Below are 13,183 nucleotides of genomic sequence, written 5' to 3'. Positions count from 1 at the left end.
TTAAAATTAGATAAAAATTATTTGAGAAATAATTATGAGTATGTGTTCATTAGAGTGGAGTTGGAGGACTGCTGGATAAGGGCATTGGGTCAAATCCTTCATCTGCCTCCAGGCACTCAATTCCACAATAATGCTCCTAAGCATATTATGGCAATTGAATCTCAATATTTAGAGAATTCTAATTCATTTCCACTCCTCCTTCACCAAACTGAGCCATTCATGGAAAGTATTTGTTTTATTTTAAAAATAAAATGAATTTTTTTTTTCCTACTAGGCCAGTAATCTAGCCCTCTATGAGTCTCAGCTCCCTAGCCAGAGCCAATCAGTAAACTGGCCTTTTCTAGTTGATAGCAAATTTTGTTCATATTGTAGTATGTGCTTAATAGAGGCTAATCCTCATAATTATCCTTGTTTTAAGTTAATCACAAATGATCCTTTTCTCCATCCTTACCAGAAAGCCTTCTGTGAGTCCACTGTAAATTGTCAGTACTGTCTGTGTAAATAACTAATCTGCTCATATATTATTTTACCAACACCTGCACTAATACTGATTACTAGAGGCATAATTACTTTTTTATTGTATTTAAATATAGTTAGTTTTAAAATGCTATTTTTCTTTTGAATCTTTTTTCTTTCTCCCACACTGTCTTCATTTTTGTACAACACTGACCCTTACTTCCCTCTGCCAAATTCTGATGCCAGTGTAAGTGAAGGATGGATGATATATGCTCGAAACTGTAAATAGGCACAATTGTTGAGGTGTTTTACATATATATATATTATATATTATATATTTATATTCATAAATATATAAATATCTATGCTTCAATCTGTATATATATTACATATGTCTATCTAGTTATTTAAACACATTTTTCATGTTTTCATGCTATTTGGTGACTGTTTCCAGACCTAAAGTAATACAGTTATTCATTTTAGAAGAAAAGAATATTACTTTGACACTACCATATATTGTATAAAGGACACTGTTTTTGTTTTTAAAAAAGATTCATTTTAAAGAGACTATTGACCACATAGCATTCTAAGCTGAGCATTTTCTACCCTGTGTTACTAATCTGAATGAGAATGAGAATGAAAGAGGATGTGTGTGGGAATAACTTGAGAACATTTCAAATATCTCACCTTAACCCTTCTCCTCCCTGACAGTGATGTGTCAGGTTTATCTGTGGATGTATGCCTTTCTGTGCATAGCAGAATGTAGAATCTGTATTGGGGACAGGTAGGTGGGGAAGGATGTGAAGGACATTTGATAGTTTGACAAAACCTTCCCAGTTGATTTTGATACAACTCTTCCCTTGCCTACTGTCTATACAAGCCAGCAATCTAGGTTTTGTACTAGAAAAATCTATATGATTTTGATTCTTATGTTGGCTCTAGGGCAAAGAAAATCATGAGCTATGTTTGGGAATGTGGGAAGGGGGAAGAGATGGGGAGAAAAGGATGTTCTTCCACACTCCATCCATTAAGCCCTTAGCTTCAGTGTTCTCTTCAAACAAATAGGATCTTTTTGATCTCCCTGGTTAAATTCTCCTCCAGGGATGAAGTTTATTTCATTTAAATTCGTTTCTGTTTTAAAGGACTCCTAGTGGAGACTTAACATTGGGTCTCCACTAATCACTTTATATTGAATAAAAAATACTTGCACTTTAGATCATGGAACTTATTATTATCTTGGTTATTAATGATTTTGGTTGGAAAAATAAGGACTGCTTAAATTAAAACTTGTATCTCTCTTGCTGGCACTTTCTTGGCTTTTACCAACATTTAAGAAATGTTTGTCTCTTATATCACCCCAATAGTAAGTGTAATGATAGTAATTGGGATAATATTATGTTTATATAGTGCCTTATTGTTGTCAATATGCATTCATTTACATGATCTCTTTAATACTCTTAATATCCTTGCATAGAATGCTTTGTTAGTCCCATTTTATAGCTGAGAAAACTAAGGTGCAGAGGGTTGAAAGACTCCTAAAGCTATTCTGCTAGTGAGTGGCAGCGACTAAAACTCAGATCTGACATCACTTAAATGTGGGATATAAACCTAAAAGCAAAAATGAATAGGACAAACAGAGACTTAGGGACATAGACAATGGACTAGTGGTTACCAGAGGATAGGAGTGGGGGGAGGGGGAGGTAGACAGGGTAAAGGGGGTCAAATATAAGTGGGTAGCGGAAGGATGCAGTGGGTAAAGGGGATCAAATATATGGTAGCTGAAGGAAACTGGACTTTGGGTGGTAACCACAAAATAGAATATATAAACGTCAAACTATAATGTACATCTGAAAATTATATAGTTGTATTAACCAATGTTACCCCAATAAATAAGAACAAAAGATCTATGCGCCCCCCTCCCCCCAAATATCTGACATAAAACCAAAGCTTTAGTCATAATGGAGATGTTTTAACTTGGACTTCATGAATATATAACAACATTGTCATTGAAGTGCCAAATCTTAGTATCTTAGTAAATTTCAATTGTCTCTCTTTTCTTTAATCATCCTTTGGGAACTTTATGCTCTCTCTCTCTTTCATTCTCCTTTGGTTCTTGGATAATATTGGTCTGGGAAGTTACATATGTTTCATGTGACTTTAACATCTCTAACATTATTAAAGGTATCACTTGACAAGAATTTTTTTATTCAATAGCAAAAATTTATACAATGACCTAATGAAGAAATGCACAAAATATGGTTATAGCAAAAAATGCTATTGACAGCTGCAATGATTGGACTAACTTTCGTTTCTTCTGTTACTTCCCATAAAAGATCCCCAAACCATTCATATGCCAAGTCTTTGCTTACTAAAGCTAAACTTCACATTGCCCTTAAAGCATAAAGATTTGGGGAAAAAAAAAATCATGCTGCCAATGAGACAGTGATAATATACACTTCTTTTATTTCAACCATTTCAAATATAATCAGGTTCACACCTGAGCAATGACCTATCCAACAGAAAAGAGATAAGATGACAGATCAGGAGACTTGACAATGAAGTGCTGATAGCTTAGAGTTACTTCCATGGTGCATTCTCTCTGGCTGGAAAGATCCTGTCCAGAACTCAAAATCAGCTGCAGCCTGTGGCAGGGAAATTCCTGGCCTAAGATAGTCTGATAATTGAAAGTAGAGCTGAGAGCTGTCCTTGAACTCTGTTCCTTGGCCATTCAAAGAAAGGTTGTTTATCTTGAAAGGAACCTCAGAGAAGGTACAGCCTATTATTTATTAAAATGTTGCCTCTAATCCCAGGAATTTACAAGAATTAAGATTCCTGGGCTCTACCCCAGGCCCATTTAATCCAATTTTTTGTGGGTTGGCTCTACAAATCTGAACCTTTAACAAATGTGATACCTGATTCTAATGCACATCAAAGTTTGAGAACTCCTAGTTCAGATCATCCTTCACTTATGATAAGAGAAAATTGAGGTCCTGAAAACAATTTCTTGCCCAAAGTGGTATACCCAGACAGGATCCGAGTTGGTAGTTAAAGCTCAGATATTCAGACGCCTAGTTCAGCCAGTTTTATTCAGATATATAAAATTTGGTCTTTCTTCTTTGATCCTTTTCAGACTAAGCAGGAGAAGTCAATAAAAAATTAAATGCCACAGTTCTAGGAGCTAGATTCAATTTTTTTTTTTTTTTAATTCTGAGGTTATTTCATGTTTTCATAGACTTTTGGAACTCCTCAGAGCTGAAGTAATAAATATCATCAGCAAAACCCTTTAAACTTTTGGGTGTCACTGTAAAAATGTTAGACTTCCTCAGTTTCTTAAGATTTATTACATGTGCACATTTTGTCTTTGTATGCAAGCTAAGTATATACAGAGAAAAGAGGCAACAAGTTGCTTCCTTTTTCCTTTCCTAACTTTTGTGTCCTTGTAGAGGAGGCCCTAAAAGAAGAGAATAAAAACTCAAAAATATAGTGCCTATTTAATATTTTAGTTTGAGAGGGTTATTCCAAAGAACTGACATTTGCAGGGAAATCAGATGTGTTGAAGGTGGCTTGGACAGTAAGATTGCATTGGGGTTAGAGTGATACTATGTAAGTTGAAGAAACTGAGATGCAGGGACCATTTCAAAATTTCTGATTGGTTGCTAGACTTAAGCTTTTCACTACCTGAATTGTCTCCATGCTTGTTTCCATGAATAAATTACATTAGAATAAAATGTTAGCTATAATAATATATTAGACCTCTGAAAACTCAGATCCACATGAAAAGGGCACTTAATAAACTATAAGACATATCCTAATGTCTTTAAAGAATAGCATTATATAAGAGTAGAAAGACTACCAAGATAATATCGTATGGCCTGGTGATTTATTGTCACTACGGTCAACCATGCCAGTTGCTTGAGTCACCAAGTTTGCCTGTAATCTTTAGCTAGCAAACTGACTTCCTTCCATGTGACTTTATCACACAATACTTTCTTTGCTTTAATGAGTATATATGTATGCTGAGTTTGCTACGATTGAAAAAAAAAAAATCTTTTGCAAGGAAAATCCTTGTGGGTGACCAAAACTTCTGTGCAAATATGTGGTTTTGTATGATGCTATAAAATGCAAGGATTTATCTTTATTTAATTCACACACTAATAATAGAAGAGATTATTTTCTGAATTTATCTTTATAATTGTGTTTGCTGTTAGGAATCTTTGGATGTATTGCTCATTTTCATGACACATTATTTAAGAAGGAAAAGAAACAGGATGTCAGAACAAAATTCTTCTGACACTGTTAATAAGAACTGGAAATAAAACTCAGGTAGTTAGGTGCAAAAACTGTGATTAACATTTTTTTCCCTTTTTTTCCATTTCTGTAATATGGCTAGAACCAGAAACAACAATGTTGAAATGCTGTGAAAAAGAACATTTCCTCTCTTTTGCTGGCCTGATTGAAAACAGAAAGTGCATGGACTTTTATGAGAAACTGTCCAAATGAGATTCCGGTAGAATTTTATGGACCCCTGAGATTGAACCAAATTAGGAATCAGAACTTTAGTTTCCCACTTGGAGTTATTATATAATAAGTTTCTTTACATGGTATGCTTTCTTTTGCACTAGGCTGTGCCCTTCTATTGTATTGATTGTTCCTTTGGACTGTAGAACTACAATATTCTCAAATGATCCCAATTTTCCTTAATTTCTTGTCGATTTTACTTGTCTATGCTTCCTTGACCATTTTATAGAAGTGTCCAGACTATCACTTTTATACATTTTGTCAGCCATTATGTTTGAAAATTTGTTTATTTGAATATACAACTAATGATAAAGAAGGAGCAGACAGCTAAGAAGGAACAGACAACTCATTTAACTCAGGCTAGTATATAGAAAATTAATTGGCCGAACATATTTGCTGTATTGTGAGCTAATGCCTGTTGACTGAGAGTGTTCAGTACTGTGTCTAAATGCTAACTCTCATTGGATAACCACATACAGTAGTTCTCAAGGTGAGACATATGGCTGGACTTGAAAATTAAATCTACTAAATTTCTTTACTCAGATTTGCTCCATTCACCTGTATATTGTTGTATTAGTTGTCTACTACTACATAGCAAAATTTCTTCAAACTTAGCACCTTGAAACAACAATTGTTTATTATCTCACTGGTCAAGAATTCAGGAATATCTAAGACATGTGGTTTTGACTCAAAGTCTCTCATGAGATTTCATATATTCTGTTGGCTTGGAATATTGTCATCTAAAGCTTTGTCCAAAGTCAGAAAATCTACTTCCAAGCTCTTTTGTGGCTACTGGAAGGTGGTCTCAGTTTCTTGCAATGTGGACCTCTTCATGGGGTCGATCAAAACATTGCATCTGGCTTCCCTCAGAATGAAAGATTCAAGAGAGTGTGATGCCATCTGTTTCTTTTTTTTTTTTTTATGACCTAGTCTCTGAGTCACACGTTGCTACCTTCACCTTTTATTCACTACAAGAAAGTTATTAAGTCAGTCTACACTTGACTGGAGGAGGCAGGAAACATTGGGGGCCATCTTAGAGGCTGTCTACTACAGTCTTCTCTCTGCTCCAATGATTCATATTTCTCCCATAGGCAAAGGATAGTTGCACCTGCCCAAAGCCCTAGGCATCCCATTGCAGCGTCAGCTCAAAGTTCAGGATCTTATGTAAATCAGGTCCAAGTGAGGATAAGGCTCCTCTGTGAACTAGAGAAGCAAGCTTTCTGCCCTGTGTATTTCCGACATAGTGAAGCAAACATAGAATAACTGCCGTAGGCATTCCTGTTCACAAAGGATGAGAACGGGAAAAGGCAGCACATCAGAAACTTGGGACCATAGAATTTCTCTCATGCTCAGCTATTTCTTCTCTGGAGTTATTCTCCATCATTCTTCATTCTGGGCAATTGGTTTATACCTTACCCACCTGAGTCATTCCTTTTCCATGAAAGGTAGATATCATCAGCTGAACAGTTTCTCACTCTGCTCTCTTGCCAGTAGAATTTTGGGAGTCCAACAATCTCAATTCATGCTGTCTCTGTTACTTTCACTCCAAAATGGCAGGGTGTAGTTGATATAATTTTTTTATGGGTCTTCTGTGAATCTTATTTGAGTTCAACCCTTTAGATGGAAACCACATCCACAAATCTCTTGGAGATATGCCCTTCTCTGCTTTAGGCTTCCGCTGAAGGACAATGCCTTTAAACCTCTTAGAAGCTTGATTGATTGAGAAGATCTGTTATTTATAGCCTTAAAATATTCAGAGGGCCTTTTGCCTAAACGAATGTAGTCTAGAGTACCACCTTTGATCTGTCAGGGGTCTCAATGAAGGATTTTAAAGTCACAATCTCAGTGTAATCTTTAGACCATGATTTCCTGAGATTTGCTTGATTTTGACCTTTACTTAGAAGCCATTTCTTAATTTTAGCATTGTTTGCCATCTGGAGAGACTGAGAATTTTTAAAACCAGCCAGCGCGGGCTTCTTTTGGTTTAATAGTCCTTCCTTTAGCTTATGTATTGCCTCTCACATTTCACTATTAGCAGCAAGATGAAACCAGATGGCAACTTCAACACCGTCTGGTTGGAAGTCTCTTTAGCAAGATCACCTACTCCCAGTTCAATGTTCAAAATTCTATGAACAGTTGTATCCAAGGCACTTTAAGCTTCTGACCACTGTTTGATTTCAAAACCTTCCTACATATTTTTTTTTTTTCTCAGCAGTATTGGGTACAAAAACCTGTATTAGTTATTTATCATCTTATAACAAATTAACCTAACATTTGGCAGCTTAAAAGAATAAGAATTTATTACTTAAGGCAGTTTGTGAGGATAAGGGTCAGGGGTGGCTTAGGGTCTCTCATGAATTTGCATCCAAGATGTTGGCTGGGGGTGCAGTCGCCTGAAACTTTTCCCGGGGCTGGAGAATCTAATTCCAAACTCACTCAAATAGTTGTTGGCAAATGGCCTCAGCTCCTTGCCACATGGATCTTTCTGTAAGGCTGTACATAACATGGCTTTCCTCTGACTACATGATCAAGGAGCGATTGAGGGTTACACTACACTGCCTTTTATGATCTAGTTTCTGGGTCAGTTCTGCCTCATTCTGTTCATTATAAATGAAGCAGTAAGTCAAGGCCACATTCAACAGGAGGAAATTACACAGATCATGAAAACCAGAAGGCATGGATCATTGGGATTAATCTCGAAGGCTGGCTACCTCAATTGCAATAAAAAAATTTCAACTTGAGGAAACTGGTTTATTATGCTGATTTGTTAACATTATTTATTTGTTAACATTATTTAAGACATTATATAGTATATAGAATACCTCAGAAGGAAAATAGAATTAATAGATTGATGCAACAGTGTGGCATCACTTTTAGATCTTTTTTTGATATCGAGGTATAACAATAGCTTATATTTGATACTGCTGTAAATTTTTCAAAATCCTTATATGTATTACCTCATTTGGTCATTCCAATAAGATCGTGAGATGAATGGGATAAGCATTATTTCCTATTTCCAAATGAGAAAAACTCCCAGGACCTTACATATTTTATCTAGTCATGTAGAAATAAAACAAATTTTAGAGATGCATTCCCCTAAGACAGTCAACATCAATACAAGCCTACATGTATTTCTGCTGTTTCAACACTACACTCTATCTAAAGTGGGATGAACAAACTAAGAATGAAAGGAAAGTAATGAACTTTTAACAAGATTATGTCATCTGCATTCTGGAATTATGATCAATAATTTTGGAAGCAATATATAATATAACATTTTTAACTCCTATTGAATGTAAAATGTATTTTTCATTAATGCTTTTTTATATGCTTAAAATATTGAGTTAAAATAATTTTATATATTTAGAGAAAGATACACTCTCACTTTTTCTCTTTCATATTTTGTCTCCCCTTTTTAAAACTTCATTCACTATTAAAATTATTTTTTCCTCTGGATCAGTGGTTCGCAACTGTGAAGTGTCTTCATCAATACACCGAAGGGAATTTATACTACTGTTAATAAAACTATCACCAGGTTTCGTAGATATAAATTTAAAATAAATTATGGAAGATTCAAGATTATTTCTATAATAACACTACTTTTATATACTGATATTCTGATATAGATAGATTTAGCTAGGCCAAGTAGATATACATAGATAAATAGAGTTTAAATTGGAATCAGAGCAGGTCATATAATGAAAATCACATATAACTTGCAGATTATAATTATTCTAAGTTCATAATAAATAGTTATTACTAATATACACTCCATCCAATGCATAAAGCTAAATTCAAGAATAATAAAAAAAAAATTTCTGAAAACTCCTTAGGTAGCCAGTAAAATGCATTAATTTTGCCGAACACAATTCTTTATTGAGTCCAGGAGAGTTATTTTTTTCTTCATTGTGAGAAGTAGATTCCAGGTTCTCATTTACACATGCGTACAACTGAACACAAGAATCATCTTTCTGATAATAGACTCACACTAAGAGCTGGAGATGACAGAGTGGAAGGGTGAGGTTTGTGGTAACTGAGTCATAGGTGGATAGGAACAGCAAACTCATACTTGTTCACCCTGAGGTCCATATATACTAAATGGCAGGCACAAATCTGCAATGCTGTTTATATTTTTTGTTGTGCTTTATTTTTTTCTCTCTCTTTCGATTTTGCGGAGTGAATAGTTGTATCAACATATGTTCATTGAAAATATGACTTAAATGCTTTTTATCATTAGTTGTGGTGTTGATTGCAAATTATTACAGATTTTAAATTCAGTGCAAAAATATTTTCAGGTTTTCTAAGTCCATGGAAGAAGCATAGCAAGTCTGTGAACATTACCTGTTACTTATGTTGCTTCAGTAGAAAGGAACAAGGTACTACTGGTACTACTAGTAAAGAAGTTATCCTGTGAGATTTATTTTAGGCAGGAAAAAACAGGTGGTTGTGGAGGGATTCAGATAAAGTCTCTGAATGTGGCCAGTTCCTCCTTCCTTGTTTTTTCTAAAGCTCTGTGTTTTCTCCATTTGGCAGATAGTCTAGTTTGGGTGTAGACTTAGCTAACATAGGGTGACAAGCCTCAATTTGGTAAAGCAGGCTCTGAATGTAGAGCCCTCATTCCTGTTACCCCAGAGAGAGCTACTGTGAAAACACCAGCACTTGAGGTAAGTTCTGGTACTTAACAACTGTAAAACTATTGCTTTTCAAATGCAGGGGAAAAAGGATGTTTCTTTTACATTAGCCCTTATTTTCTATACTTCTTTCTTCATAGCAGTGAATTATATTGAAATTGTCGTGATTTTTGTAGTGAGCAATAAAATGAGCAGAAAAGCATGCTTGACTAAAATACTATGTCAAACACTCATTATAATTTTAAAACCCTTACTCTAAAGAGAGTTTAAATAACCTGGGAGTCTGTGCTCCAGGAGATGCAAGTAACTGAGTATCTATCCATGTAATTCTTACGGTAAGAGAAAAAGAGTAGATTCGCCTAAGAAATTCTTCATATGACTTTACCTTTTATATTTAATGTCTTCAGTTTATTTCAAGTGCACATATTCATCTCATATTTTAGCTTTCATAAATTTGTTATATGCATAGAAATATATCTTAATATATTTTATATATTACATGTTTGATAAATTTAAATATGTCAGTCTATCTGTATACTTATATATAATATATGTATGTATACTTAGTTATTTTAATGTACTAAATTATTAAATAAGACACTTATTAAATATATGTTTAAATATGTCACGTAATATTTATGTAACATAAGATATCAAATTATATTTTACTTTTTAAAATTTTAAATAGTCAAATGTATTTTCAAATATTAATTTATATATTTTATATGTAGTATATGTTACTATATTAGATATAACATATTTAGTATATAATATATAAAATTAAATATTAAATATATGTATTATATAATTAAAATTTTATTTACTATAGTACTATATTTAACATTATATATTTAATTTATGCTCTTATAAATTTAAATATATAAAAGTACATTTACATAATGTTAGATTATTATAAATTAAGTTATATATAATATGTAGTCATGAGAATGTTAAAAATACAGTAAGTTAAACGTTTTGTAAACTATACATGATTTAAATAAATCCATGTGACTCTTCTATCTTTCTTATAAATATTAAATATTTAGACTTTATTTATCTAATCTAGTTTCTTTTTAAATTATAGCAAGAAAATATCGAATATTGTCTTTTTCAAAAGTACCATTTCCTTGCATTGGTTGCTTTGCTTTGCTTTCCTCTCAGTTAAGGATTATCTTACTAAATGTCCTACAGAGTGTTATGGGGAATATAAGTGTATAAATAAGTGCTAAATGCTGGGTTAAATTAAGCTTTATTGGCTTTTTTATTTCAAAATTTCCCAGAGATTTTAGTAACTAGTGTGCATTATGAATTACAAAATGGGAACTATAGCATTATGAAATATATAAACATTTTTTGAACTCAAAACATACTTTCATTTCCCCCCTTTTTTTCTCTAGAAGTACTTTTCGGTATCCTTTTTCCATGGCAAACATTATTCTTCTTTCAGTGTTTTCTTTACTCATAGCATTCTGAGCTTCCCAACTCTAAATGTTTGAAAATTCCACTACAAATTGAGCATATTTCAAAATTATTTGGTGTATGTCAACATCAAGGCTATATATCTGTGTACTAAAACTTATACTCAAAGCCATATAAGGGCACAATGAAATATAAGCAGTGAGAATAAAAGTTTGTGTAGTATTGATTCCAAAAATGATTTTATTTAACTTCCTTATATAAGATTAATGTTAATGCCTTTACAGTATTAATATGAAAAGGTAGGTGATTTGTCCAAAATCACCGATAGTGGCAGAGCCAGAATGTGAACTCAAATGTTATATTTCCATGTTCAGTGATGTCTACTTACTACTTAATACTTAAGTGTGTTATATAAAACACTTATGCCCATAAGCACTTTCCTTCATTCTTCACTGCTTCTAATTATTTTTGGAAGGTGAAGAAATCTAAAATTTTATGAAATCGATATCATGAAAAAATATGCTGTATCTAGATGTGTTTAACAAAATACAACAGTTGTTTAGTACTTTTGTCTTGCATTTGTACAGCAGATTTCTAGGACAGCACTTCATTCACTACTGAAATATAACTCTCTGGTGTTAAATAGAGCAACAGGTCAAAAGCACACAATATTATAGCATGATTGTTGACAGGGTATGAGAAAAATAAACCCACTAAAAGAAACTCTAGAAGAATTCTGCAAATGCCTGTTAGAATTAAACCAGCACCAGTAAAACGAAATGGTACATGTCTTTGGACATGGCCAAACTATACATTTTTCATTGGACAAACTAGACATAGCACTCTCAAAGTCAGCAAAATTCTATAACAGGATAATTAAAATTTAAGTCAGACTCATTGTTTGAGGCAGTATTAATCTGATAAAAAAAAACAGAAAAAGAAACATAAATGTCTATTATGAGCTTAATTTTAAAAATATCAACAAAATATTAGGATGTTGAATCCAGCAAAGTATAAAATGACTTCCACCTCAGGACCAAGAGATATTTATTCCAGGTATGCAATTACATGGCAATGTTCAAAAGTTAGTCAGTGTAGTCCATCATTTCAATAGGTTAAAGAAGAAAAATTATGAGTATAGCAATTGATACAAAAAAGCATTTGACAAAATTTAACATTCATTCATGATAAAAAACTTTTAGTAAAGTAGAAGTAAACTTTCTTGAATTGATTAAAAAACTATTAAAATACTGACATTATATCATACTTAATATTGAAATACTGAACGCTTCCCTGTCGTATGGAGAAGAAGAAAGGTTGTCTGCACTTACTATACTTACTTGACACAGTACTGGAAATTACAGCCAGCATAATAAGTCAAGAATGAAAGAAAAGGGCAGATTGGAAGGGAAGAAATAAAATTGTGTCTATTTGCAGATGCCGTGATTGTCTATGTAGAAAATTCCAAAGAATCTATAAAAGAATTTCTAGAACTAATATAGGAGCAAGATTGGTCACAGAAGGATAAATGCTACATGTTTCCTCTAACATGAGGCATCTAAAATAGTCAGACACATAGAAGTAGATAATAGAATGTTGATTACCAGAGGATATGGGGAGAAGACAGAGGAAACTGTTTTTCAGTTGGTATAAGGTTATAGTTATACAAGATAAGTAAGTTGCAGAAATCTGCTGTATAACATAGTGCTTGTAGTTAGCAATGAGGTATTGTGCACTTAAAATTTTGTTAAGGTAGATCTCATGCTGTGTTCTTAGCAGAGAATAAACAAAAAAAACCAAAGGTACACATGAAGACTTTTGGAGGTGTTGGATATCTTTATTACCTAGATTGTGATGGTAACATGAGTATATACATATGTCCAAACACACCACTTTGTATGCATTAATTAGGTACAATATGCTAATTATGCCTCAATAAAGTGGAAAAATTACCCTTAAAGCAAATACAAAAAATATCAATTACATTTCTACATACTAACAACATGTAGAAACTGAAGTTAAAAATGCATTTGTTGCAAAAAAGTGAAGTATTTTAACTTAATCTAACAAAACATGTACAGAATCTCTATGCTGAAAGTTACAAAATGCTCATGAAAGAAATTAAAGACCAAAATAGGGAGGTACAGTATGATTATCAG

This window comes from Pteropus medius, unplaced genomic scaffold, assembly GCF_902729225.1.
Source record: "Pteropus medius unplaced genomic scaffold, Ma_sr-lr_union100, whole genome shotgun sequence".
NCBI classification, from domain to species: Eukaryota; Metazoa; Chordata; class Mammalia; order Chiroptera; family Pteropodidae; genus Pteropus; species Pteropus medius.
The sequence above is the reverse complement of the archived record's forward strand: the minus strand, read 5'-3'. Positions refer to the sequence as shown.